This window comes from Colias croceus, chromosome 27 (assembly GCF_905220415.1).
Source record: "Colias croceus chromosome 27, ilColCroc2.1".
Lineage (NCBI taxonomy): Eukaryota > Metazoa > Arthropoda > Insecta > Lepidoptera > Pieridae > Colias > Colias croceus.
Genome location: NC_059563.1, coordinates 4,078,500 through 4,103,003, shown reverse-complemented (window position 1 = coordinate 4,103,003; position 24,504 = coordinate 4,078,500). Strand labels below are relative to the sequence as shown.

General features: G+C 32.9%; 1 protein-coding gene and 1 non-coding gene across 2 annotated transcripts in view; one reads left to right on the top strand and one right to left on the bottom strand.

Moving 5' to 3' along the window:
• LOC123703712 overlaps positions 1–24,504 on the top strand; it is an 80,122-nt gene that overhangs the window by 15,122 nt on the left and 40,496 nt on the right. The gene's annotated exons all lie outside the window — the stretch shown is intronic.
• Positions 1,114–1,229, bottom strand: LOC123703906. The gene has a single exon (XR_006753070.1). It is a non-coding gene; the product is annotated as a U5 spliceosomal RNA (small nuclear RNA).

Here is a 24,504-nt window from a genome sequence, read left to right as displayed (position 1 = left end):
ATCGTGAAAGATTTGTGGTTTTCGTTAAACAGCATAGTATTGATCGATGACTACTTATACATAATATATGAACTTTATTTATTTAAAATTTAATATTTTTTAAATATCTGCATTCTGCATGCTAAGGTACAAAATAAACGCATAACTTTTCATATCATATTTTAGCGAATTTTAACGCTTTACAGAGGTCTCCATAAAATAAGTTATGTTTTAAATAAGCCACACCACAGTTGTCTAGACTCTAGACGACCTCATTAGCTACGCTTTCAAAGCAAAAATAATACAAAACTATCGCGCAGTGTTTTACCGAAAGCATAAAATACAAAATATGCTTTGAAAGAAGGCAATTTCTGGTTATGGCGCACCCTTTGCTAATAACCAATGTGTAGAGCTCTCCTTGAGTACACTTTTAGCGAGTCTAGAGGTCTTCAATAAATGGTACTTATGACGCCTTACTACCCATTGTTTTGATAGCTAAATGTTTCGTCTTTATTACAAAGTGGTAAGATGTATAATCGTTTATCATTGTGGAGTGCTTTTATTTCGTGCATAAACAATGGGACCTAATGTGCAACATTGTTTTTTCAATTTTTATAATGAGTTGTTGTTAAATATTGCTTTAAAATATATGCAGCTAAAATTCTCTATAGGTATAAACTATAAATACCGGATTTATCCTAATAAATATCCTAGTGGTGTATAATATTAATAATATGCAGAATCCTACTTCCTCATAGTTAATACAGGGATTGGCTGGAATATGCTGGATAAGCTCATCATATTGTGCTATATTTATCACCGGATTTCACGTGGTTGAAACCATGGGCTTAATTTAGTAATAGGTCAATTAGCCAAGTTATGTATTATATTATATATTAATTAATAAATTAATCCCTACTAATATTATAAATGCGAAAGTATTAAGTAACTCTGTCTGTTACACCTTCTGATGAAATTTGGCCTGAGAAAGGACATAGGCTTTATTGCGAAATATGTAAAACGGGCGAAGCCGGGGCGGACCGCTAGTAACTAATAAATTTAATAAATATTAATCATGATTAATGAATTTATGATATTTGAACTACATATTTTATGTTAATGGTGCGTTTCTATACCTTGGATAAATCCAAGGTGTCAAAAATATTAAAGACTCATTTGAGTGTTCCCCTCCACGGAAATCTTTAGTAAAAGGCGAAAGATTTATACGTTTTGAAGGGAAACCAGAGATACGTTGGATCGCGGGGTCATCCACGCAGGCCTTCACAGGCCTCGGGGTAACTGTTCGGGGCGACGGCCCCTTTCAGTGGTGGCAACGCCGCCTGCAACTACAGGCGGGGCACTGGGTGGGACCTAATGGTCCGAGGTGTCGTGTCCGGGAGGTGTCCTGCTGCAGTGCGATCGAGCCCGCGTGGTATCGCGGGCGATCTGCTAGCTGCTGCAGGGAGGAATGTCCGTGGGTGAAGCCACCCGCCACTTAGCGAGGTCGAGCCCGCCGGCAAAGTGCCGGGGGGCGCCCATCAGCCAGCGGCGAGGAAGCGGTCGTGTCCTAGGAGACTAGGTCACGTGGTAGGCCTCTTATGTCCGGCGGTCTCCGATGGTATGGCGCGATGCCCTGCAAATGGATACGTTGGGAGAAGTGTCTCGAGTTTATCAGGATATCGAAAAAAAACTTTGAAAGCGCGAGCTAAAGAGGAGCTTTTAATCAGTAGCGCCATCTATTGGCGACGATATAAACTACAACTGTATTTCTATTTCCTACGTATCACGGTATCATTGGATCTAATAATTACTATAAGTACTATGTATAAGCTAATTCAAGCATATTATTCTTAAAATGAGAAATCCTAAAGTTTGTCAATATACAAAATGGAAAAGGTATTTCATGTCATTTCATTTGTTTCTACTGCTAAAATTTGGTATACATAGAAATGAGAAATATTTTCGTGTTCATAGCAAGCAATACCGCTTACAGAAGCTAGTTAAGAAAAATGCCTGCCAATTTCCGCCTATTGACTATTTCCAGTATAAACTCAATAATGAATGTAAATATTGTTTTACGAACATTCAGCAGGCCCTGAAATAGTCTGTTCATTGAACTTGCCTGGTAACGCGTAAATAACACGCTTTAGTACACTCACCGGCACGGAATCTTGGCCACTGCAAATTTTTGCGTAAAATAACACTATTTCTTTTCTACTACAAAATTCAATAAAAATTTAATCAAAACTAGTTACTTTAATGTTTTTACTAACTTTTATTAATAATTGGAAGTTAATAAGAAGTACTACCGAGTAGATATGAATTAAACAAGAATTTACGCTTTTCCTGTGAAATTTAAATGATTTCTTAAAAAATGCTAAAAAATTAGAAAGAACGTTTCCATAAAAAAAATTGAACCTTTGAATAAAGGGTGTTTCCTTCTCTTGCCTTAAACACTGTTTGCATCCAGTCTGGCATACTCTAGAAGACATTTTTGGAGACCACTTGAGCTATAGTGTACCAAACGGCCCCAGCTGTATTTCTAAGCTCATCTAACATTAGTGCTGGGTTGGAATCGAACTTTATGTTTCTTTTAAGCATGTTCCAGATGTGTTCTATTGGATTAAGATCCGGGCTACGAGCTGGCCACTCCAATTTTTCAATAATAACCTCTTGAAGGTACTCTTATACGCATCGTACGACACGCGGACGTGCGTTATAGTGTATAAGTAGCAAATTTTCTTCACTGATAAACCTGTAATAGGGCTGAAAATGTTCCTGGAGAATTTCCTCGATGTACCTGATCAAATTTAAGCCATTATCTACGATAAATAACTCCGTGCGAGCATCGGAACTTATACCTCCCCATACCATTATTGACCCTCCATGAAAAATCGCATTTTGAATGTGGTGATGTGTGAAAACCTCTCTTCTCGTCTCCTGTATACTGACTGTTGGCTATCAGAAGCTCGTAAAGTGCCTTAGCAGCCATCTGTGAACACCTCACGAGCGTACTGGCTGTGGGTCCAGTTTTCATGTTCTCGTGCAAAACGAAGACGTGCTTCTTTGTGATGTCTGAGGAGTTCTGGACGGCGTGCTGGTCTGAAAATCTTCAAATTAACTTCTTTCATTAGTCTTCTCACCGATTGCTCACTCACATTTATTATCCTGGTGTTTTAGAGCCGGTGGCGTATCCTAAAAACTGTCAGAAAGCCATTTCTGAGTATCTCTCGAACAATAAACGGGTCTTTTCGAGCTGATGTGCACCTCACACCTTCATTTCCTGGTCTGCACATGTGGCTGCCAGTCTCCTGGTATCTTCTCCATGCATAGTACATCGCTGAACGAGGTACGTACTGTACATTAGGTACTTTACGTTGCGGCAGTCATTGGTCTAACATTGTGATGGCCTGAGTAGGTTGTTCAGATGTTAATGGCATTTTTAATTGCTTGTTATGATCATTGACTACAGTACAACAATTACAATATCTTAAAACGGCATAAAAGATATCGAAAAAAGTTTAAAACGAACAATTCGTAACTTCGGCTTAACCGCACAAATCACAAATTTCGAATAACTCTTCAAAAGTGGTAAAAGATTATTCTCAAACTCAATGATTTCTTACCATAAAATTAAACAAATAATATGTTAACATATCTGCATACAAAAAAATCCTGAAAAACACTTCAAACTTTTTTTATCGGCAAATTTGTAAGTGGCCAAGATTCCGTGCCGGTGAGTGTATTTATTTCTAATTAATTAGCGTGAAGTTAAATTTGCCAAATGCTGTAGGCATAAATGTAAGGTGGTAAAATAAACAATGAATAATAATAGTAAAGATTGTACAATAAAATTATTGATATATTTTGTTTATTATCACTTCATTGTTATCTTTGCTATAAAAATTAATGTTTATAAAAATAAAATAAATAACGATATATACAGTTCTATCCATCTTCCAAATAAAAAGATACATTTTCTAACCATTTTTAATAGCTATAAGGAGAGGAAAATTTTAGTTAATAATTTGTTAAGTTTTAATACTGCAGAAAATTAGTACCCACTTATATAAAAACTAAAAAAAAAACACGGTAGGTACATTTTAACACCTGGTTAAACACGCTTCTTCCCGATGCTTTGATTATCCGTCCGTGTAATGCATCAGTGTCATTAAAGAAATTGATATTATAGTTAGCATTGAATGGCTTTTGCCCTTAACTGGGTTGTCAACCTTTGGTTCGAAATATATTTTAAAATCTTTAATATGTTCATCCTATGAGATGATAAAGGCGCAGTCACTTAATATAATATGAGGAGACCAATTGAAAAGGTTGAATTTTTAATATCACGCAGTCATAAAATGTAGGTAGTTTTATAAAAATTTCAGAATGGTATATGAAAATACGATAGTCATTCGTTTATAAAAACTTCAAAATGGTTATGAAAACATGATAGTTATCCCTTTCTTAATACCTTGATAAAGTATATTTGATACGTTATTTAAATGGACAACACCAATGAAAAAGGAGTATGTATTTAAAAGTATAGCAATCGTAAAAAAGGTGTAACAGCCCTTTTAGGCGTGGACTTAATTATAGTGACAGGCGCTTAGCGATTTCAAGTTCATTGACACATTGATCAGGGCTGAGGGCTCTACGATTGTCTATACTCTATGGGTATTTGGTTATTTCCTTCCTTGTCTATTGTTCGGTAATGGCTGAAATATGTGGGAGATTAACGAGAAATTAACATATTATGTTTAGGAAATTAGGAATAGGAAATTAGGAATAGGATAATTGGTGACTTGAAGAATTACTCTGCGATTGTTTATGGGTATTTGGTTATTTCCTTCCTTGTCTAAATTGTGCAGTAATGGCCGAAATATTAGTGGAAGTTCTTAAGTTTGATATTCTAGAATCTAGACGAACATAATTATTATCATTCGGATAAATATCTTACTTGTGTAGGTGATTTTACGTAGAATAAAAAATATTTTTATCACAAAAATTCACATTTATAATATACCTGATCTCTCACGCGTCCTACTATAAAATACAGATTTAGTTACGCGCGAATAACGTGCGTAGGACGTGCGAAGGTTTAAACCTATAGCAACTATTGTCAAATAAAGTTAGGCAACGTCGCGGGTAACAACTAGTTATTAAATATTATGCCACGGCTGCTTCCTAGTACACGGTAATTCGCATGCATATAGCAGTTAAAGTGCGTGTAGCTCGTGATTTATCTATACATATATTTACCTACTTAAATATAATATATTATACTAGCGGTGACGCGCGGTTTTACTCGCTGGCAAAAGCAGCTTACGTGTTCTGGTACATAAGTTATATCACTACCAAGTATGATCGTTCAGTGGTTATCGCATGAAAGAATAAACATACACATATAAAACTATGCATTCTATGAAATGAAAATAAATCAAAGATAAATGGTAGATATAAAATCAAAGGTTCTCTATATTCTTAATATATATAAATCTCGTGTCACAATGTTTGTCCTCAATGGACTCCTAAACCACTTAACCGATTATAATAAAATTCGCACACCATGTGCAGTTCGATCCAACTTGAGAGATAGGATAGTTTAAATCTCAAATCGTTTTATAGAGAGCGGGCGAAGCCGCGGGCGGTAAGCTAGTAACTTTATAAGGTACCTAAACGACTTAAAAACATTTTTTTACTGAAAAAACCTGCACCGTCTGACTGCAGTGTTAACAAAAAACAAACGTGTTGGTTCGCACTGTTTACCTCGTTAGAGCTTTTACAAGCGACGTTCATAATTAATTTATTATACTACATAGATAACAGGCTGCTGATTCGTTTGCGAATTTTGTATTGACTTTGCAAATTTAACCTTCATTGCTTGATCAAAGCAAAGGCAGAACTTATCTATACATATAATAAATCTGTAGAAGGGTCAATTCTGTACATTGAAAATATTGAAAAAATAACTAGCAGGGGGTGTTACTGGATCGATACCAAACCCAAATATGTGATTAAAAAAATTTTTGTCTGTCTGTCTGTCTGTCTGTCTGTCTGTCTGTCTGTCTGTCTGTCTGTATGTGAAGACATCACGTGAAAACTACCGGTTCGATTTCGATGAAACTTGGTATAATTATACCTTATTGTCCTGGGCGTAAAATAGGATACTTTTTATCCTGGAAAAATACGAAGAAAAAAATTAATCTCAATTTTTCAGTTATCCATAGACGTTGTTCTGGAGTAGGTACCGCGAACACACGTTGCGTATTATTATAGACCTAGCCGTATTTGGGTCCAATAGATATTTATAAGATGTCATTGTCCGAGTTACTCAAAATGGAGAAATAAACCATCCACGCAAAGACCGACATCCGCGCGGACGGAGTCGCGGGCGGAAGCTAGTTTTTAATAAAGCTTTCGCGTTTGTATTATCGAGTTGTGCATTTTCCGCATTTTTTAAATTTTTAGCAGAATAAACATAACAACGTAAAAAATACAAGACAGGTCTGTAAAGGACAATTTTAATAGGAGCGATTATAGTAATATAGGTTCTTATTTTACTGAAAACTTAGCCGTTTATATGGTCTAAAGTCATATTAAAGATATTTTAAATTTTCTGATATTATAACGAGTTTAAAGAATTAATAAATTACATTTACAATAATATATTTGATCCATCTTTCCTTGTATTTAAATGTGTCATGTAATCGAAGACGAGACCTAGTTCTACTGAAAGGATCGATTGTCGTGGGTTTTGATGAGACTTAATTATTATTTATTATTAGTAATTATAAATAATATGGCAATTACTGTATTAATTTGAGGAGTGTTATTTATTTGCTAACACACAAACAAACAAAATAACTTATAAAAGGAAGTTAAAATATATTACGCCTCAAAATCATAGAAGGTTCATATTATATAAAAAAAATTCGGTATTTGAATTGATTTAAATTTAGATTTTTTAAATACTTTTTTGATTTTTCCTTGTCTATAGACTACTTCAAGATCAAGACACTGTTTTCATTCTATATTTCAAAGTTCATAGTCCTCTTGCATCCCGGAATACCGTTACCGTTTTCATTAGTAAATTATAAACAGTAGTCGATTATCATTATTATTAACTAGCGGTCCGCCCTGGCTTCGCCCGTGGTACATATTTCGCAATAAAAGGTAGCCTATGTTCTTTCTCAGGGTCTGTCTGTGCCAAATTTCATCAAAATCGGCCCAGTAGTTTATGCGTGAAAACCATGTCCATACAAACCTTTCCTCTTTATAATATTAGTAATATAGAAATGTAAAAACCTATTTAAAGATGAAAGGCGCTTATCTCAGCAATCGGCATAAGTTATTCTTATACGGTATTTCACCGAAATGTATTAAGACCTCAAACGGTTGTATTATGATAATGAACCTAATACCTTCGATAAAGCCACGTTCACAATACCTTTGATAAATAAGCGACTGCGACGCGATCGTGGCCTTAGAAATTAGAATTGAGAAGTTTTGATTGGTATTGGTACTGGACGCTGGTATTACCCATTGTTGATTGTAGTAATATATTTGCTCCTGGGATTATTTAGAGAAGGAAGGATTATTTCGTTCGTGTCAGAATTAATTGGAATTACTATTAAGTATATAAGATATCAAGGGAAAAGCAATAATTTGCTTTTCCCTTGATATCTCATAAGATGAAAATATCTGAGGGTACATATTATTACACCATTCATATTTGGCTGTAGAGAAATCAAACTTGATTTTTGTGCTATTGAAGGAATAAATACTATTCATAAAAATAAACCAACACATAACTAATAAAGCAGAAAACTTATAGAATACGATTTTGCAAATATTCTACAGTTTGCATTATATACAAATATATATTAATATTTATTTTATGGTCTTATTAGCGACTTTTGTGTCAGTCGCATGTTATTATAAACACGTCCTAACGGTCAAGCAAAGTTTGTTGACATAACGGTTGGCGACTAAAGATGGTGCGATATGTTGCACAATTTTATGTGCTTTCGGAAGACTTGGATGTGTGAATTACTGTTTATAATATGTGCCTATAAGTATATTTGTTTTTCTAATGGTGGAGTAAACTTCTTTCTTTATTTTCGCGGGAAATTAGGTATTTCTTTATGGTTATTTTGATTCTGATATAAACCGTCGTCTACTGGTGGTACTTAAAAATGTATCGCTGGGTACGGGAAGAAAACTAACACATTTAGTACGCCCGTCTATATCACCTTATATGAATTTTTTTACTATGCTTTAGGACTGTATTTGATCTTACGTACCTTCCTATGGCTTTTTTATTTCCATATTCAATATTTTTCCAATATCCCGTATCGTTCAAATATCTCATATCTCAAAAAGTAATTTATTATTATAGATTAGTAGTTAGTGTAACAATTACTGTTGACCTTCTTTTTTATTAAGACCGGTTGCAATCCATCTGAAATGAAATTTCTTTGTATCAAGGCAACGTTGCCGAAAATTGTAACGACTTTCCTGGAAAACGAACATCATAATGAAAAATAAACTATAGAGATCGAGGGTGAAATTAGTGTTGTAAGATATCTTTTCGCAAAATTATTACAAAGAACCTTTATAATAATATGTATTACAATTAGGATGCAAATTAAATGAATAATTTCGGCTTACTTTAGTAAAGTAATCAGCATGGCTGTAAGTTCACAAGGAAATACAAATAAAGGAGATCACAATTAATAAACATTGAATAAAATGTTCCATAGACTATGTAGGAACAACAGGGAAAAGCGAATAATAAAAATTAAAAAACATTAAAAATAAATAACACCTAATGAGTAATGACTATAGTACATTTAGTTTAAAGTTCTTTTAGCGTCTCCCGATTCCGAGGCAGACATAATATTCTGCCAACTTCCAGTAAAATCGTACAGAACAATATGATTAGATAGAAAATACATAAGCCTTAGTAATTACCTATACTACTATATACTTAAAATACTGGTCGTTGAAACATACTTTTAAACAAACAATTACTTCATCTTCAAAGGCAGTGGGCGTATAATCTGTGACTCTCATGTTGTCATTGTGTACTAAGTCTTTATTTGTTGAGATTATAACGTTATTGCGTTTTAACTCGATATCTTGAGATAGTACTGCACCGTGCACGTTGTTTAAGGTTCACATTTACTTGTATTAATTTACTAGCTGTGCCAAGTTTTCATTCGTGGTCGAAATAGTGAGCAAAAGCTAGAATTTCTATAGGCTATGTGTTATTTTGGTACATAATATTATCAAATTCCGTTCAGTAATTTTTGCTCGAACGAGTAACAAACATACATCTTAGATAATATATTAGTTGGATTTTGTATCAATCTTATCTTCTCTTTCTAATATATAAAAATCAATGCCACTTTTCGTTGTAATTCCATAACTCGAGAACGGCTGAACCGATTTCGATAATTCTTTTTTTATTATATTCCTTGAAGTACGAGGATGGTTCTTATGTAGAGAAAACGTTAATATATACCACGGGCGAAGCCGGGGCGGACCGCTAGTATGTATATAAAAATGAATCGCAAAATATGTTGGTAAGCGCATAACTCGAGAACGGCTGAAGCGATTTCGATAATTCTTTTTTTATTATATTTCTTGAAGTACGAGGATGGATCTTATGTAGAGAAAACGTAAACATGTACCACGGGCGAAGCCGGGGCGGACCGCTAGTTGAAAATAAAATTACGAATTGAAAATAATGTGTAGGTAAATAAAAGGTAATTTTTTGAAGCTCAAGAAATATAACTCTATAGATACTCATCACGTAAACATTTTCACACAAAGCAAACAATAATTTCTTCGAAAATGTAAAAAAGCACAAACACAAACACAATATGTCTGGCATAGACGTTCCCTTGTCCATTGTGCCCTAATGCCCGGTTCCTATATTTGAAAAACGATCCGTTTTAGTTACGAATAGTAGTATAATTAACCAAGCGTAAGCGAAAATCGTTCCTATAAAAAACGTCTCGTCAAGCAACTTACCGACGGCTTCCTACTGACGGATGGGAGGGTTACTATTAACGAACGGTAAGCATATTGTATGGAGAAGACAGTTTATCGCGTTCCTATAAATATTTTTAATGTCATTATGCTGTCAAAGTTACTATTCGTATAGCATTTTGTTTACCCGTCGATTTCGGGCGGTTAAATTCTTACTATTTCATTGTTTCCGCTTCAATATCGAAATGTGGAGTTCAGATAGTGATAGAGAAGTGTTTAATATTATATCGAATTTCGGAAGAAGATAGTGGGCGTGAAAGAGTATATATTATAGAGAAGGAGTGGATTTTTTTGCGACCCTGGATTCTCACGAATTTCAATTGAGATTTCGACTTGATAAAGAATCTGTTGAACAATTACTTCTTGAAATTTATCCAGACGTACGAATAATGCCCGGTTCCTATATTCAACGGATCGTCATAGTATCAAAGCTACTATCCGTTTTTCTAGAACTAACTACGAGTCGTTATTACCGTTCCACAATTTTATTTCTTGACGTGCTATCGACGGACATCCGTTGGTCATAAAAATACCGAGCCCTCTTCACTCACAGATGTGCGTTTCGTTATAAGCCAAATTGAAATTAAAATAACACAAAATTCAGGACAAAATAAGTTAAATATACAGCCGAATTATAAACTTTAAGAATAAAGTTTCTTATTAATAAAGAACTAATACTAAAGAACTATATATTTGTAGACATCTGCGTGATAATTTTCCTTCTAAACAACCTAATGCGTTACACAGAAAGCAAAAACGGAACGTTTTTCTCGCGCACGCGTGCATTGCTTGTCAGTTGTCAAATTATTGTCATTCATTGTTGATTGATGATTCATTGTCAAGTTTTATAATTAAAGAATAACAATACAACGACCACTGTTTATATATTTATTAAAAATGGATATTACGCCGGTAAGTACGCCTTTATATTTCTTCTTTAAAATCGTCTGCCGCTTACTTTTTGCTTCGGACACTTTTAAAGTCAAACATATATTTCTGTTACAGAAATCGAAGAAGGCTATGAGTAAAGACGAGATTGCTCAATTATTATAACCAGTAAGGAGACTAATGCTTCTACGAATAAATTAAAGGATGAATGTTGGACTTCGTTGACCAACACATTTAATGCAAAAATTGGTCAAATACCTACTAGGAAAACTTTTTATTTTCAGCCAAAAAATTCAAACATAATAAGGATGATGGACAAATATTATGAAGTAATAATTGAAATACTGAACACACAATAATTGAAATACTGAACACACAATAACTAATTAATTTTTGTATATTATTAAGCAATATATCTAGACATACGGTAGAAAAAGAATTTGTTAGGTAGTGCTAAATGTAAATCTTATGTAAAAAATGTATTTAGTTCAGAGAGCCTATTACAGCGTTAAGGAATATAATATAGAAGATGATAATCGATGGAGGGTTGTCGTGTAAGAATCACAGGACAGTTCTTTGGCATATATTATGTAGTTACATATTACTATGTAAAATTAAACTGTAATAAAGAAATAAAACTTTTATTCCATTGTATTATGTACTTTTATTTATTTTTTATTATTTACAATACAATGTTTAAAAAATTGATTTCTACATTGCAAACATAGACATACATATAAATATACTAGTGGTCCGCCCCGGCTTCGCCCTTGAAATACTGAACACACAATAACTAATTAATTTTTGTATATTATTAAGCAATATATCTAGACACACGGTAGAAAAAGAATTTGTTAGGTAGTGCTAAATGTAAATCTTATGTAAAAAATGTATTTAGTTCAGAGAGCCTATTACAGCGTTAAGGAATATAATATAGAAGATGATAATCGATGGAGGGTTGTCGCGTAAGAATCACAGGACAGTTCTTTGGCATATATTATGTAGTTACATATTACTATGTAAAATTAAACATAGTTATAAAGAAATAAAACTTTTATTCCATTTTATTATGTACTTTTATTTATTTTTTATTATTTACAATACAATGTTTAAAAAATTGATTTCTACATTGCAAACATAGACATATATATATATACTAGTGGTCCGCCCCGGCTTCGCCCTTGGTACATGTTTATGTTTTCTTTCCATAATAACCATCCTCGTACTTCAAGGAACATTATAAAAAAATAATTATCGAAATCGGTCCACCCGTTCACGCGTGATGCCGTGACCAAGGGAAATAGGTCTGCCACTGATATCGATATTGTGCCTAAAGCATAGAACCTCAGCGTCAACAGTAATTGATGTTATGGAGATACCCCATGATTCCTGAAATGACAACATAAATTAGGTATGTAATAAGGTTAGACGTGTTTGGTATAATATTAATGCCTCCATTAAACTAACCTGGCTCCTTTTATTCGTACGTCTGGATAAATTTCAAGAAGTAATTGTTCAACAGATTCTTTATCAAGTCGAAATCTCAATTGAAATTCGTGAGAATCCAGGGTCACAAAAAAATCCACTCCTCCTCTATAATATATACTCTTTCACGCCCACTATCTTCTTCCGAAATTCGATATAATATTAAACACTTCTCTATCACTATCTGAACTCCACATTTCGATATTGAAGCGGAAACAATGAAATAGTAAGAATTTAACCGCCCGAAATCGACGGGTAAACAAAATGCTATACGAATAGTAACTTTGACAGCATAATGACGTTAAAAATATTTATAGGAACGCGATAAACTGTCTTCTCCATACAATATGCTTACCGTTCGTTAATAGTAACCCTCCCATCCGTCAGTAGGAAGCCGTCGGTAAGTTGCTTGACGAGACGTTTTTTATAGGAACGATTTTCGCTTACGCTTGGTTAATTATACTACTATTCGTAACTAAAACGGATCGTTTTTCAAATATAGGAACCGGGCATAAAAGGAGCCAGGTTAGTTTAATGGAGGCATTAATATTATACCAAACACGTCTAACCTTATTACATACCTAATTTATGTTGTCATTTCAGGAATCATGGGGTATCTCCATAACATCAATTACTGTTGACGCTGAGGTTCTATGCTTTAGGCACAATATCGATATCAGTGGCAGACCTATTTCCCTTGGTCACGGCATCACGCGTGAACGGGTGGACCGATTTCGATAATTATTTTTTTATAATGTTCCTTGAAGTACGAGGATGGTTATTATGGAAAGAAAACATAAACATGTACCAAGGGCGAAGCCGGGGTGGACCACTAGTATATATATGTGTCTATGTTTGCAATGTAGAAATCAATTTTTTAAACATTGTATTGTAAATAATAAAAAATAAATAAAAGTACATAATAAAATGGAATAAAAGTTTTATTTCTTTATAACTATGTTTAATTTTACATAGTAATATGTAACTACATAATATATGCCAAAGAACTGTCCTGTGATTCTTACGCGACAACCCTCCATCGATTATCATCTTCTATATTATATTCCTTAACGCTGTAATAGGCTCTCTGAACTAAATACATTTTTTACATAAGATTTACATTTAGCACTAACAAATTCTTTTTCTACCGTGTGTCTAGATATATTGCTTAATAATATACAAAAATTAATTAGTTATTGTGTGTTCAGTATTTCAAGGGCGAAGCCGGGGCGGACCACTAGTATATTTATATGTATGTCTATGTTTGCAATTTAGAAATCAATTTTTTAAACATTGTATTGTAAATAATAAAAAATAAATAAAAGTACATAATAAAATGGAATAAAAGTTTTATTTCTTTATTACAGTTTAATTTTACATAGTAATATGTAACTACATAATATATGCCAAAGAACTGTCCTGTGATTCTTACACGACAACCCTCCATCGATTATCATCTTCTATATTATATTCCTTAACGCTGTAATAGGCTCTCTGAACTAAATACATTTTTTACATAAGATTTACATTTTGCACTACCTAACAAATTCTTTTTCTACCGTATGTCTAGATATATTGCTTAATAATATACAAAAATTAATTAGTTATTGTGTGTTCAGTATTTCAATTATTTCTTCATAATATTTGTCCATCATCCTTATTATGTTTGAATTTTTTGGCTGAAAATAAAAAGTTTTCCTGGTAGGTAGGTATTTGACCAATTTTTGCATTAAATGTGTTGGTCAACGAAGTCCAACATTCATCCTTTAATTTATTCGTAGAAGCATTAGTCTCCTTACTGGTTATAATAATTGAGCAATCTCGTCTTTACTCATAGCCTTCTTCGATTTCTGTAACAGAAATATATGTTTGACTTTAAAAGTGTCCGAAGCAAAAAGTAAGCGGCAGACGATTTTAAAGAAGAAATATAAAGGCGTACTTACCGGCGTAATATCCATTTTTAATAAAATAATATATAAACAGTGGTCGTTGTATTGTTATTCTTTAATTATAAAACTTGACAATGAATCATCAATCAACAATGAATGACAATAATTTGACAACTGACAAGCAATGCACGCGTGCGCGAGAAAAACGTTCCGTTTTTGCTTTCTGTGTAACGCATTAGGTTGTTTAGAAGGAAAATTATCACGCAGATGTCTACAAATATATAGTTCTTTAGTATTAGTTCTTTATTAATAAGAAACTTTATTCTTAAAGTTTATAATTCGGCTGTATATTTAACTTATTTTGTCCTGAATTTTGTGTTATTTTAATTTCAATTTGGCTTATAACGAAACGCACATCTGTGAGTGAAGAGGGCTCGGTATTTTTATGACCAACGGATGTCCGTCGATAGCACGTCAAGAAATAAAATTGTGGAACGGTAATAACGACTCGTAGTTAGTTCTAGAAAAACGGATAGTAGCTTTGATACTATGACGATCCGTTGAATATAGGAACCGGGCATAAGAGGTCATTATTTCAGACAAGTGAGGTCGCTGACCTTTACGTTTTACGTTCACTAATTTATACAACCCTGTTACTTGTTAACGTATGATTTCGGGTAATTACAACATGTACCAGGAGATAAAGCTATTTATCTATAGATAAGCCTTTGCCTTTATTTTAGCATCTTTTAAACATACCTTCCATCCTGTGCTTCCATCGAACAAAAAAAAAACACATTAAAAAATATACCGGCCGCATTGAGAACCTCCTCCGTTTTTTGAAGTCGGTTAAAAACAATGATTCATTTCTTTTTTTAATTAAAAATTAATAGTTTTTAATTTTTACTCGGTACGTACGAGTACTTACAAATAGTACAGATAATACTATCCTTGTAGGTTTGGTTCATTCATGTTTGTGTCCGTAGGCGGGCCCGTTCTGCAGCTGTATCAATATTCAACTTTAGTGTATCCCATCTTAACTCATTACTTACGAGTTTGAAGGTATTTGAAAGTGAATATCCATAATTTAGTTCAGTTATTAGTTACTTCATGTACGACGTACCTACGTAATTTATATACAATTGCTGTATAAATAAGTTTTCTTACAAATAGAAACATTAAAGCCTGAGGACATTCATATTTTATCGCTATATAATACCGATTAAATTTAAGTATAACCCAATTAATAAATTATTATTACACACTTCAACCGAACTCGGATAGTTTCAATGATGCCTATATGCAAGAATTTATATTAGAAGTATCTAACCCAGCCTCAAAGATGATGCATGAAGTGAAGTCCCATGTCCCCATACTGGGGTAAGGGGCAGATGCATTATTCATCTGTTTCACTGATCGATTTTCTTTTAGGGACAAGTAGGTGATCAGCCTTCTGTGTCCTACCAGACCGAGACATTTTTTTTCTTCGTCTCCACCGGGAATCGAACCCAGGACCCCTCGGTGCTACGCTCACGCGTCAACCACTGTACCAAGGAGGCGGTCAAAGATGATGCATATAAATTACAAATAGATAGCTAGTTCTAAAGTCTAGTGACTAAATTGATCCTAACTTCGGCTTGGCTATAATATCTTAAAATTCAAAACAATGGGTCATAACAATGACGTGTATGTTCACAGATTATACACACGAGGTGCCAGCATCGAGATACCATAAATGAAAATTCAAGTGTAATGACATTACGTAATTTTAAAATCGGTTAAGTGCGAGTCCGTCTCTCGAATAAGGGTTCCGTACAAATAAGCTAAAGAACAACTACATAATTATCCAATTTATAACCGTGCCAACTGTTGCTTAATTTTGATATTTTATTATTTATGGTCTTTATAGCGGCATCAGATCATCATCATCTACATCATCTCTGAAATGTTTAACTGTGTAACTATCACGGTTCATGAGATACAGCCTGGTGACAGAAAGACAGACAGACAGACTGCGTTTTATCCGTTGTATACGGAACCATAAAATTACCGCGTAACGTCGAGGTATGATTCGATCATCCATTTTCGAGATTTCGTTATATGGACAAATGACGTTGACAAGTGTCAAGTTGATACTTTCGAAGCTTTCACCGAATAAGGCTGGGATTATATGAATGTCGAGATTTGTGGATCAAATAATAGATAGTTTAGAAGACTTGCGGTTGGCGAAAGTTTGTGGTAGTGTAGTGTAACAAGAGTGGATTTATGTGTGTAGGATTTTTTACACGTCGCGACTGTACTTGCTTTTATGATTGCTTTTACGTTTTATGGTTGGTCAATGGAAATGTTGGCAGAATTTGTAATGTATAATGACGAAGATTGTAATGGTTAATTCTATTCATTAATATAAAAAATGTGTATGTTTGCTAGTCTATACGTTTATACGTTTTGTATTCACGTCTAAACAATTTAATTGTTAATCGTTTAGAACACTACATTACATATTTACATTATGTACACATTATATAGGAATTTGTAATGACTCTCAATGGTAAAACACAAGTGATAACTGCGTTAAAAGCAACCGACTTCAAACTTGCAAGATTTACAAATACAGACAAAAATGCTCATAAAATAAAATCTACTGGGCCTATCCGAATAAAATTTTTATGGGACCAATTCGACACCATCCCGCATCGAACAAAAAAAGAATCACGTAAATCGGTTCAGAAACCTCGGAGTAATCGGTGTACATACATAAAAAAAAAACAAAACATACCGGCCGAATTGATAACCTCCTCCTTTTTTGAAGTCGGTTAAAAATAGAAGCGACACCTGTTCAACGCAAATCTGATAATAATGTGCACAATTTGCTAAATTAGGTACAACTTTTTTTCTCGTCTGTGCACAGCCTAATAATTTTAATATTATGTCAGTCACGATGACAGCTGAGAAGTGACATTCGTACTGTAATTGCCATGTAAAAAAATGTTACAAATGTTAATCAATCAGATGGTTGTGTAATAAGGTCTTGAACTTGTTCGTAAATATGTTTTACCAGTATGGTAATGAAATATTATGTAGAAAGTAATTCAATAATTCCATTTATATACATTCAATAAATGTGGATGGAACTTGAAATGTTGTTTTAAATGTTGCAGCGTGTTAATTATTGGGGTGTTGTTTATTCTTTAAAGTTATTTTTATCTTTGAGGTGTTGTCTTGAATAAATTGAAATATTTTATGTTATCACTTATCATCGTCGCTATAATGCTTTGTTTTGATTATTTTTCTATTTACTTCCGAATATTATCAAAATTATATTTAAAAATGAATAATGCTTACTTACGCATACTTTCCCTTTATAAAAAATAAACATTTACCTGTAATGCTCTTTACATAATTAAAAAATAAACAAACACATTATTCTTTACACGTACAGTTCACACGAACCGCTCGGAAGTGACACACACAAAGGGAGAGATGCAAATACGATTTCGAATGCAAAAAAGCAGGACGGAATGACATCCGACTTCAGAGCAAAGTTATTAATATCAAATAGATGTTACATTGTTTTATATCATATAACTACCTAGCTGAATACCCGCATTCGCTTGCGTGGTTAATATTAATTTTACAATTAATATGTAATATTTATCCTCATCGGGTAGAAATTTATCAAAATACTTTCTTAGCATCTGCTAAAAAAGTATTTTGATAAATTCATCGTAGTGGTTCAGCGTTCATCGTAGTGGCATGCCAAATTTCAGCCCGAACGGCCCAGTAGTTTGTGCTGTGCGTTGAAAGAACAGTCAGTTACCTTTGCGTTTTTTACCTTAAGATTTTGCAAAGAAAAACCTTATGTGCTTCGTAATAGAGCTCACAGTCTCATATACATGTATTATTAACTAGTTAGTAGTTGTTTAACTACAGTTGTTTCTATTGACAAAACAAGGTGCATTTTAGGCAGTTCGCCGACCGGATGTGTTAAACAAACAGAAGTCGCGGTTTTCCATATAAATAGTTGGATTCGAACACGTGTAGTTCTTGGAATAATAAATAATGTTCAATCATGTACTGTTTTTGAAATACGTATTATTAAAAGTATGTATATCGCTCGTCTATTTTTGCGTGGAAAACTTTTGTGGAATTCTGGTTTTATTGTGAAATTGAAGCTGAATCTATTTATATGTTTTAGTGACAAAATAATGATGATTTAGTATAAATACAAGGTACCTTATGTGCAGTGCGATATTAAATTTGAAAATTATTATATCGACTACACGTTTCCCGTAGTTTTCCGAAGGTCTTTTATGAGTTTATAAAATCAAAAATTGAATATCATAATAATTATCAGTTCAGATTTCTAGTACAACAGCTTATACATTAAATATCACCAGTCCCAAATAGTTCTTCAGTCCGGTAGATGTGGGCTGTGTTCTGACCTGATTCCGTTTATTATCTTATTTGCGAGAGATTTCAATGTGCCTCATCCTGATAAATGTATGACGTGAGACGACTTGTTTGAAGATTTGTTACGAAAAGATAAATGTATGAAGATTTGTGAAATAGGCGTGTTGGAAGTGGAAGTTCGTTGTATGGTAAAGACTAATAGGTAATTTTTCATAATGTTCTTGTATTTTGAAGTTACTTATCCATACTAATATTATAAATGCGAAAGTAACTCTGTCTGTCTGTCTGTCTGTTACTCAATCACGCCTAAACTACTGAACCAATTTCCATAAAATTTGGTATGGAGATATTTTGATACCCGAGAAAGGACATAGGCTACCTTTTATTGCGATATATAATGTACCACGGGCGAAGCCGGGGCGGACCACTAGTGTGAAATAAATACTTACTTAATTCGTGTGGCTGGATTGAATGAAGAAAAATTTGAGATTTTCACCAAAAATATAACAATGTTAAACTTAGCAATTTCTTATTAATGAATTAACAATACTAATTATCAGTAGGATATCAATAATTTTGTGTAAATCAGTTTTTAAAATACTTTCCACGAGTACCTAAATATTTAAAGAGATACAGTGATTTATGAAACTTTCTCATATAAAAAATAACATAATTAATTAAATATAATTATTCCACTTAGACTTCAAAATAAGTAAAAACACACAGTAAAAATACCTCAAACCTTTGACATAATTAAAATGTTGGCAATAAACGCCTGCTAAAGTAGTTAAGAACATGAAATTCAATATGGAAAAGCGACAAAGGTGGTCAGAAAGTTTGAATATTTTTAATGAGTGCAACTCTGGTATTAATTAAAATAACGAAGCAAGCTTTTCACGGCGTAATTAAGATTTTAACGCTGGCTTAATAATCAAGTTGTAGTTAATTAAAAAATGTTAAAGAAAATTTCGTAAGTTATTTTTATAAATTTATCGATCATCTCTTTGTTTAAAAAGAATTTCAGATTAGATTCAGGTATAATATAATTTTATCTATATTTATGGAAGCGATGTAGGTAATGAGACAAATTATTAAGTTCGTATTATGTAGGACAACCAAAAAAATTCTGTCATCAAATTTGTAAGTACCTACTAAGGTGGGCAGCGGCAGCTTTCAAAAAAAAAAATGCTCATAATTTCTTTGTCCCAAAAAATATGGTAATTGGTAACACACTTTACACAATACAGTTAAAAATTCTACTTAAAAGTAAACAATGGAAAATATATTTTCCTCTCTTTATTCATGTAAAATTCACTGTTAATATTAGCGACATTCCACAGTTAAGGCTTAATCATCTCTGAAATGCAAACAGCATTGAATAATGCACATCACACGTGCATTGCATAAACATACTTACATAAATATTCAAAAGGGCAACACTATATTATGCCTCCTCCACACTACTCGCGAAGTTCCTCGGCGAAGTACTCGGCCGAAGTTGACTGAAGTCCGCGGTGCTACACTACACACTCGTTCAACTTCGCGAGGAACGCATACGTTCATATTCAGAACGAACTTCAGGTAACTTCGTGCCCTTTGACTCGGGCGCAAAAACCGACAACAAACGGAAGTCGGCCGAGGCGAGGTAAAGTTGGACGAAGTAAGCCGAAGTGCCTCTCTACACTATTCTATTCGTCTAACCTCGTTCAACTTCGCGAGTAGTGTGGAGGAGGCATTACATTTCGCTGCGACGCGACGGCAAGGACGCAGATTCATTTGGCCAGTATTGTTTTTCTAAGTTTGAAAGATTTAAAATTGGCTGTACTTAGTTCTAATAAATTGATGAAAAGCTATTGCTAGTATGTTGATATATTGTTATTAGCTATATAAAAAACCTTTTAGAAACGATATACGACAGAATATGTAATAAATCAGTTAGAACTTTGGTGATTTTATAAAAATTCACTGGTACTGCACTATACGTAAATAACTTTAAAGTTAAACAAACGCACGCATACACAAATAATTTAAATATAAACAGATGAGACATCGATGAATGATTTTAAACAAAGTTTAAACATCTTCAATTTGTCAAGCAACAAAAAATGTTTTGACATAAACACGCACATCTACCCTTGCAAATAACCCAGACCGCCCAATGAGCATTCAGTTTTTACGACTGACAACACTTTTGCGTTTGCCGCCAAATTTGCATTTAGTGTCAAAAAAGTGGAACGAATGATTGATTTGATCCGTTGTTATGTACCATTGTTGTGGTGTAAAGGTTAGGTTATGAAATTTGACAGATAATTCTTGTAAATTTTATGTTTTGGGTCACGGAATTTAATTTCGTCTTCCGTGTATTGAAAGGAATTAATATTATTTGTAATTGTAAATGCTAAGTTGTTATACATGAAAATAAATAATCTCTAAGTATTAACAAGAAAAAGTATAAAAATATTTATGTGGTATGCACAAATTTAGCAAAACTATAAACCTTGAAATTATCTCATTAATCTTAAAACTATGTGGTGGTATTAATAAACTGGTTGAGAAAACCGTGTTAATTATGATTAATTGCAACTTGCTAGCACTAAAAATATATGTTTATTGACAGATGTCATATTTTAACGAATCTGCGGCAGTTCAAACGCATTTATTAAAAAAAAAAAAATATTAAAAAATCGATAACGAGGCGGGATTCGTTATCGATTTTGAGAAATTTTCGAAATTTTTTGAATAATATTGGAACGAGCTTATTCTCGTATCCTGCTAATATTCTGCGAAAGTTTGCGAGCATGGATGTATGTATATTTGTTACTCTTTACACAGATATTCACCTAGGTATATATAATCTACTATACATCTAAAATGTTTAAATTGATAAATTAAATATTGCTTTCCTAACCAATAGTGCTAAATTGTAATTACATGTATGAATATTCAAAGTGCTTCTACAAACTTCAAATAAGTACCTATGTATTTATGTTTCGAGTTTAAGAACAACTAGTTATCTAACATTAGTATTACACATTTCTTTGTTAAAGTACCACTGATTCATGCTTAGAACTTCCATGATAGCATGCTCCATGACCATTTATTAATATGGCAACTATTTATCATTGTCAGCTTCTATTCGTTGAACTATCTGTTTTATGGATTAGGAATTTGTTTACTGTATGCGTAATGTCAACACATGAGTGTGATGTTTGGCTTTTGTTTTTAACCGACTTAAAAAAAAAGGAGGAGGTTATCAATAATTCGGCCGGTATGTTTTTTTTTATGTATGTACACCGATTACTCCGAGGTTTCTGAACCGATTTACGTGATTCTTTTTTTGTTCGATGCGGAATGGTCTCGAATTGGTCCCATAAAAAAATTTTATTCGGATAGGCCCAGTAGTTTTTATTTTATGAGCATTTTTGTCTGTGCAAGTTTGAAGTCGGTTGTTTTTAACGCAGTTATTGACTTGTATACTATTTTTGTATGGGGTTTTGTTCGTGTATCTTGATATTAAGTAAATTTAGTTGGTAAATAGGAGGAAAAAAATGCTAAAATATTTTTTTTCTATACTTCTTAAGCAGAATTAGATATTGAAATCATATATAAAACTTATAGTTGAAGAGCCAAATAAATTAAAAATGCCTTGTGGCTACAATTACACGTGTGTAACATACACATACCTACAAATATTTTGCTTTTATTCCTTTATTATAAAATACTGATGTAACCACCATTTAAAATTAAATGCAGTGTATTGTGTGTATTAAATCTTCTAAGAATAGTAGTAAAAAATGTTAAAAACTTTTATCTTATGAATAAATTGTTAAACATATGTTTTTTTGTTTCAGGTAATAAAATACGTGTTCGAAAAGGGATAAAGGCAGTGAATAACTTCGTGCCCTTTTGGTTTGATTGTTTTATAGATAATTATTGATTTATTGGATAACTTTTAGTTATATCAGGTAATTTTTTTTATCTTGTTTTGTATACGTAGACTAGAGTAAATAATTTTTGAAACAAAAGAAAATCGCAGTCGGATGAAACCCATTAGAAAAGGAGGGGAATATGATGAAAATAAAAGGAAAAATAAATTACGGTCAATCCGCTTTCGGGAAGTGGGAGGGGGGAGCTTTTAAGAGAAAAAAATGGTTTCTCTCGATTTCCGACAAAACTACAAGTCCTACGGAAAAACGTTCAATCACAAAGTTGTAGGTAATAAAAAGATCTACAACTTTTGTATTCACAATTTTTTCACATAACCTCAAAATTTAGGTGAAAAATTCAAAAAACCATGTTTTTCGTTTTTTATTTTTATCTAAGTACTTACTTCAAAATTTTTTTTTTTTTCTACAAAATTTGGTGGAAACTTACTTTATTATGTATCAAATACACTGTATTTTTTTTGATTGAAAATATTTATTTTTGCGCCTTCTTTTGAATTAATACCAAAAAAACAACCTAATTTTCAATCGAAAAGTCACCCGTCAAAATATCAGCTTTTTTCAAAAACTTCATTGAAATCTCTACTTTCATATTGTGTAAAAAAAATTAAACATTACCATAGTAAATGTTCTCAGGAAATGCATACAAACAGTGTGATAATGAGCTTTTACTAAATCAGGCACACTTCTCGAACTCTATATCTTCTCTTGTATCGGCTTTTCGGTAATATTTCAAAAGAAAAAAAATAATCTGTTCTAAGTATAATATTTTACAGCATATTCAAAAGCAAAATGATGTCGATAAAAACATTTCAGGTAGTTCGAGAAGTGTGCCTGATTTAGTAAAAGCTCATTATCACACTGTTTGTATGCATTTCCTGAGAACATTTACTATGGTGATGTTTATTTTTTTTTACACAACATGAATTTAACTTTTAGTCGCAATCAAATTTATATTTGCGATAACATTTTCGTGTTTATTTCGGAAATTAGTTTCTGTGGTTTTCATATTAAAAAAATAGTTATTCCTGCTCTATATTGAAAATATACCTATCCTATTAGATTTTCTGCGCTTCTGAGTGTACCATTAGAAAAGTTATAACAATAAATAAATATTATTAATGGATTCCAAAATTACTCGAATTTCTTTCTTCGTCATCCCCAGTAAATGCTTCAACGCGTCTCGATAATGTCCGTAAGATTAAAATACATTTACTTTAGACTAAAATATCCAGACCAACGGCTTGTGTAATTTTTGGCCGCCTCCACCCGCGGCCATTTCTATCCTATCCAACTTTATCCTTCATTGGAATTCTTTATTTGAATGTCAAACTCAAAAGCGCGCGCCGCGGCCGACCGGCATTTGTTTTTTTAGTATAGTTTGTCGAATGTTGTCATCTGTGAAACCTTATTTTTAACGTTAAAATATTTTTGAAGTTATACTTCTTTTGGCGCGATGGAGAAAAATGATGAGAGTGAATTTTTACGATGCGCACGCACACCGACACCTAAATTTAACAGCATGAAGTTAGTTCTAGGTTAAGTTCAGGTATTATGAAAATTGATAACTATGTTCAAGTTGTATATTCTAGTTTCCATACGCCAAAGAAGTATAACTTCTAACGCGTGTACATAAGTACACAAACTCTTTTTTTTTAGTATAGATTATGTATAAAAGTTCGTCGAATGTTGCCATCTGTGAAACTTTATTATAACTTTAAAATATTTTTTTTTCTAATGGTGTGTATTGGATGGAAGAACGAGTTAAGACTAAGTTAAACAGATTTATTTTTCGGATGTTTTACTATCGTGTTGGTGTTTAAATTTTCGTCCTAGAGACATTATGG